Below are 6,000 nucleotides of genomic sequence, written 5' to 3' on the forward strand. Positions count from 1 at the left end.
TGTTTTTTTCTCTTTATTTTGTTTTTAAAAATCAAGAACCTCTGTCCCTCTCTTGGTTTTTAAGTAGTTTGATCTTTAAATAATGTAGGTTCTTCCAAGAGACCCATGATTTTTTGTGAAGTGGCTTCCATGCTTTTGTCAATGCATGAATAAGAAATAGTAGAATGGGTGGGGAGGAAGTTGATTGTAATTTGACTTAAAAGCATGAATGTTTTGACCTCAGTGATTGGCAGTTTGAAAAGAATGATTTGCTGTGCTGTTTGTGTGAGTGTTGGGTTGTTTAGTGTTAATCACCATCCAGTTATGAATATAATTCACTCGTTAGACAAGTGAATTAGACTGTACGCTGGTGCTGGACTTCTAAACATACCTTCAGTAAACACTCAGGTTAAAAGGAAGGATGTTATTTGAAGTGCTGTGTTGATGGAAATTTCATATTCATCTTGTGGAAATATCTTGTGGATGTAATGAAGGTAACACTCGTCAAGTTGGAGAGGTCTGTAAAAATAAGAAATTTTTATTATAGTTTCTTACATAGTTAAAAGGTGTATTTTCTGAGATACAGTTTTGAGTGACTAATTGTGAAATTTTCATTCCTAAGCAAGGGATAAGGTGTTAGGGTTTCCTTTTTGGTGGGATATTGTTTATGTTTGCTTTTTCTAGTGACCTATGTTTAGGCTCTTAAGTTTCAAGTAGGATCCTTTTTGGTTTGGTTTATAACTTAAGTTGACTACTTAAGCAACTGACACCATTTACCATAGACCATATCAGAATATTTTGTCTGTGCTTGCTGTAGCAAAGCAGTGGAGTCAGAGAAAAGCTGATCCTTATTTTTTTAAATGATACTTTTGTTGCTGGGTTTTAGAGCTTTGAGACAGTGGGTGGAAATCAGATCAACATATAACCTGATCCTATCTGCAGAGTTCTTCTAGGCTTGAGAGGCCCAAAATTTGAAGAAGCGTAGGATCAGTCCCCATGTTGTAACAGTGTTTCTTGCATTTCAGAATTAAGACCAGGTTCTGTGATGCTCAGAAATAATTCTCATTTGATTATATTAGCACTTTGCCTGATTAAGTAAGGATTGCTGAATCAGGTTCAGTGTTTGAGAGGTGAAGGGAGATGAGTGTTAGTGTTTTTGTTACTCTGGCTGGTGTGTTTTGTGGTAACATTTTAATAAAAGCAAGGGCTGATTGCTGTGTTGAAGGATGTTCAGAAGGACTGTATTTGTATTCTAATTCAAAAGAGATTTTCAGTTTATTTTTTGCCCATCTTTTTGCTGAAGTTAAGACAAGTTTTGAAGTCACCATTGAACATGCTAGGGCCTGAGTTGGTTCTCCTCCAGCTACAGGTAGGGAATTATGCTCAGAATAAAGGTAAAATTTACTTTTAAAACCAAACTAGAATTACAGTTTTCAAAGTTTATATGTGAAAGTTATAAATCCAGAAGTTTTTGTACCAGTAATGTTCTTAAATATTTTCATAGGAGTGAAATACTGTGTTTCAGTTTGGTTTAAGAAAGGACATCAGCATTGCTTATTAGGCATAATAAAAAAGTAGCTTAGTTTTGAAATACCAGTCCAGTGGGAATTTTGTACACCTCCTGTGTATTCTCCCCCATGGACATTCAGAAAACATTAGGAGTTTCAGGTACTGTAAGTCAGACATTTACTGTGGTCACAGTTTTGTTTTGTTTTGTTTTTCTTTTGTCCCCCCTAAACATTTTCAAGTAGTTATAAACTTCTTCCTACAGATTTCAATGAGTTCATTACATACAGTGAGAAAATAAACTTCCTGGTTTTTGTTGTTGTTGTTTTTTGGTGGGTTGCTTTTTGTTTCTTTTAGGAGCTCAGGAAGCCCAAAACCAGAAAATGACCAATGATTGTTGTCTTAGACCTACCTGAAAGTTAAGGGTTAATGGCAGCTCTCGAGGTGGTGCCAAGGAAAGGTGGGATGATCAGGGAAGGGGGAAAACCGAGGGAAGTTTGTTGCTCAGTCACAGAATGAGGAGGCAGAGAGGAACTGGCCAGACCTGTTGTATAAGAGGAGCTGTATCAGGTGCGGGGCAGGGAACTGGAGCTCCCTGAAACCGGCACGAGTTGGGTCCAGCACAGAGGAGCAGAGGGAGCTCTGCTCCAGCCCATTTATCCTGCAGGGGAGAGGGGGGAAGTGCTGCTGCTGGCAAACTGCGGTGGCTGAGCTTGCTCTGAGAGCTCAACTTTTCCCTCAGCCTTTTAAACTCTCAGCACTTTGTAACATTGGAAACAGAAGAAAATTCAAGGCTTACTTGATCTGCTGTTCCTTGAACATGGTGAGGATGTGGAGAAATAATAAAAAAATTTTATTCCTGAACAGGTAAAAGTACACTGTTGTAAAATAATACAATTTTGTTTGCCTTACAATGACTTTAATCAAAACACCGATGCATAAGGCTACATCTGTCTACAAACTAGTTGAATTTTGGAATAATTTAATTTTTTTCTTAGGTATCTGAGATATTGAAGGGAGGGCCAAGAGTAAATACTTGCCCCATGAGTGCCCTTAGGTGGTGCTGATGCCTCAGGGAAGGATTATCTCAGAATGGGAAGAGTAATGCCCAAAGCAGAAGAACCTGTCATTTTCCTCTTCATTACACAAGCAGCCTTTTTAATTTCCTCTGCCTTGCTGAATCCTGATTGAAACCTTGCATTAGGCCAGGGCAGCCTGGGTGCCCAGGTAGGGCTGTGTGCAGTGAGAGAGGATGTCTGCCTCAGATACTGGATGAGAGGAGTCTCCTGTAAAACCATCAGGCCTTTGCCTGGGCAAAAACTACTTGGGTACGCCTGAACCATCTCTTGGAGAGTTGGAGTGTGTAACTAGGAGTAACCATGTCTGTCCCATCAGAGTTGTGTCCAGAGCTAGAAACTCCCAAACATTTTTTTCCAACGTTTTGGATGAGCGACCACAAGGTTTGGGAGTTGAAGTGAGAGAGGGATGCTGTTGAGCTGGGTTCTAGGGCCCAGGTTGCCTGGTGCTCTTGTGATGGGCTCTGTGTCCCCTGTGGGGTCTTGTTCTCCTTCTGCTCGCTCCTTGCTCTCTCCAGGCACTGGATGTCCCTCACAGTGCTGTGTCGTGGGAAGCAGGGATTCCCCGTTGGTTTTGAGGTAACATGTGTTTGAACCCAAAGAGATGTGCACACTTGTTCTGTAATTAACTTGAGTCCTCAGTCAGGACCAAGGTTGTACACAGCCACATGGAAATGTCTCTTTAAAAAGAGAAAGAACCCCAGCCAAACCACACTAATGTGAGAGTGGGAAGTAGGGATGTGCCAGCTAATGGTGGTGGTGGTGGTTTGCTGGGCAAGGATTTTGCAGTCTGTTGTATGTGTTCTTTCTTTTTAGCAGAATCACATTTAAAGCAGATCCTTTTAGCCTTCATTTCAAGTGAAAAGAAGTTCCTTTCTCAGCAAAACAAACCATCGTAGAAGCATTCAATTTCTCATTTGCAGAATAAATGATTTTAAGTTCTCTCAAGTCCAGCATAGAAAAAGTACTCCATCGTTTTACTGGATGCTGTGTTCTCCAAAACATCCCTTTTTTTAAATGGCTGTTTCTTAATGATCCACAGCTGAAGGTTCTTTCCTTTACTCTTGGCAGCCTGAGCTGTCTTCATAAGGTGGAACAGGATCTCTCTTCCGTCCTAGGAAATAGTATTAATCCTGCCAGTCTTGAACTGAATCCAGAATTACTAATCTGTCAAAACACTACTTTTAGTTATTACAGATGATATTCACGATATTTGAGAGTTGCATTCATGTTGTCAAAAACACGTGATGTGTTTGTCTGTGGTAACCTCAGAATTTCTAGAAGGGATTTGTTATATTACTATTAAATGACTGCAGTCTTTATTAGTAAAAATGAGTCAAGTTCTCTTAATAAAATGGTAATTTTCTAATTACATACTGTATTTCTAAAGTAATGGCTTTTAAATACCAAGTATTTAAATTTGGCTTTTTAGTGGAATAATAAAGTATTACAAAGGCTGTCAAGTAATTTAGGATTAATTCAGATCATTTAGTTATTTTTCTCAGTGTTTTCCTAGTAAAAGATGCCTAACTAGTCTGTCTTTCTCATGATCTGTTTTTCCTGTTTGTATAAATTTGGTTGATAACTATACAGAAGCAGAATAGTTGGGAGGAAATTCCAAGATGTTTCAACTTTTCATTAGCAAAGTGATTGAGAAACAAGGAGGGTTCACTGAGATGTCTGAAACATCATTTTGTAGCTGTGTAGCAAGCTGGGCTTGCTGTCACGTTCATGAGAAAGAAATCTGTGTGGAAAAGCACCCTCTCCAGAATGGGTTGCTTTTATGTGTGTATTGTCTTTGCTTGTTTCAGTCTTTAAAAATCTAAATTTACATGGGTTTTCTGTCATTTCTTTTGAGTAATCCTTGCATGTTTGCAGGTTGGTGTAGGTAATAAGTTGGGGGAAAAAAAGGCTGGTGAATAGATAGGGTACAGTTGATCTCTAGTGCTGCAGTTATCTCCTGTTTGATATGGTGCTTTCTTGCAGGATTTAGAACTTTAAATGTCTTGTGCAGGAAGGCCATTACTTAAAAAAACCAGCACGTATGAGGGAAACTGCTGTAAAATCTTAGAAGCTAGATTCCGGTTAATTTGTGTTAAACCCTGGAACAAATTTACTGGAAGCTTCCTTGTCTGAATGAATGTGAGACATACAGATTCCTCAATGCAGCAGCTCAGAAAGAGTTACTCAACCAGGTTACTTTTCCAGTTGTGACTAAGGGGCCAATTAGCAGCATCCGGAATGAGACGGCAGCGCCTAGGTAAAAATAGATGGCATTTGGAGAAGCTGGGGGCAGGCTTGGAGGAGGTCTTCAGCTGTAGACTGAGAGAAACAAGAGAAAGAGGCACCCTTCAGAAAGGAGTGTTATAGGAGTGTGTGTGTGTGAGAGAAATTCCATCAACAAGCAAATGTACAAGCAGCCCAGAGGAATGGCAAAAAGCAATACCAAGTTAGACCCTCAAACCAACAGGCCTCTGCTGCCAAAGGAATTCCTGAGCTGGGCTCTTACTCCCATCTGACAAGAGCGATAAGGCTGGCATTGATGTGAAAATGAAACAAGCTGTAGCATCCTCTGAAAATGACAGGAACCAGAGGTGTGGGTGTACAGCTCGCTAGATTGTTAGCTCTTATGTTCAGGATTGATACATTAGTGCCTCTGTCAGAGGCAGGAGTAAGTCACACACGAGTGATGCTTCAGTTGATTTGCTTGAAGGCAATTAGTTGACTACTGCTGGCATCTCTTAGACTAAATAATTAACATGCAAGGTACAGGGAGGAGAACTGGATGGGCTGGGATTTTGCTTTCTAGCCTTTACAGTTACAACTTAGTCCTGTGACCACAGCAGCTTCAATGGTTCTTCTCTGCCGTTTTCATAGGATACTGAAGCTGCTGGATTAGTATAGTTAAAAACTCTTTTGTTGCTCACTGACCTACTTTGGCTGTGCGTTAGCTCTTGGATTGGGAAAGGGCCATCTGTATACATGCCCGTTGGTACAGCCTGAGTGTAAAGAGAACATAGGATGCTGTCTGCCTTCTCTTGATAAACCTCAGTCCAGTGGAAGCAATTACTTAAAATACTCGATTTTATTGTGAGTGGCTTGCTTCACTCGGCATTTAATAATGTATTAGTGAATTTGATGGAAGAAAGAGAAGGCATGAGGGATGCACCTGAAGTCCTATCTTTAAATACAAAGGATGTGTGTAAGTTAAAGACTTCTTACTAGTGGTCTAGTAATGAGCTGGCTGCTTCTTAAAAAGTATAGGCAAGCCAGGGAAGGTGTGATCTGTGTATTCTCATGGACAGATACAAAGCATGTTTGCTGATCTGTACCTGCAAAGGCTCTATAAAAATGCTTTCAGAATGTTACACTAATTCACTGGTAGTGTGTTTAGATCACCTCACTTTTAGAGTTATCTGTATTTGTATAAATCTGCAAA

General features: G+C 40.0%; 1 protein-coding gene across 4 annotated transcripts in view; it reads left to right on the forward strand.

Annotated features, from left to right (window-relative positions):
- The window catches only part of PPP2R5E (protein phosphatase 2 regulatory subunit B'epsilon), a 71,417-nt gene that overhangs the window by 20,404 nt on the left and 45,013 nt on the right, over positions 1-6,000 (forward strand). Inside the window, exon 1 of one of the 4 annotated variants that reach the window (XM_017738826.1) lies at positions 409-496. The exons of the other annotated variants lie outside the window; for them this stretch is intronic. The gene's annotated coding sequence lies outside the window, so the exon portion shown is untranslated. Of the gene's footprint in view, positions 1-408; positions 497-6,000 lie in introns of those variants that run through there. 4 annotated transcript variants of the gene reach the window in all.

The sequence above is a fragment of the Corvus brachyrhynchos genome, unplaced genomic scaffold (genome assembly GCF_000691975.1).
Source record: "Corvus brachyrhynchos isolate BGI_N302 unplaced genomic scaffold, ASM69197v1 scaffold245, whole genome shotgun sequence".
Classification (NCBI taxonomy): domain Eukaryota; kingdom Metazoa; phylum Chordata; class Aves; order Passeriformes; family Corvidae; genus Corvus; species Corvus brachyrhynchos.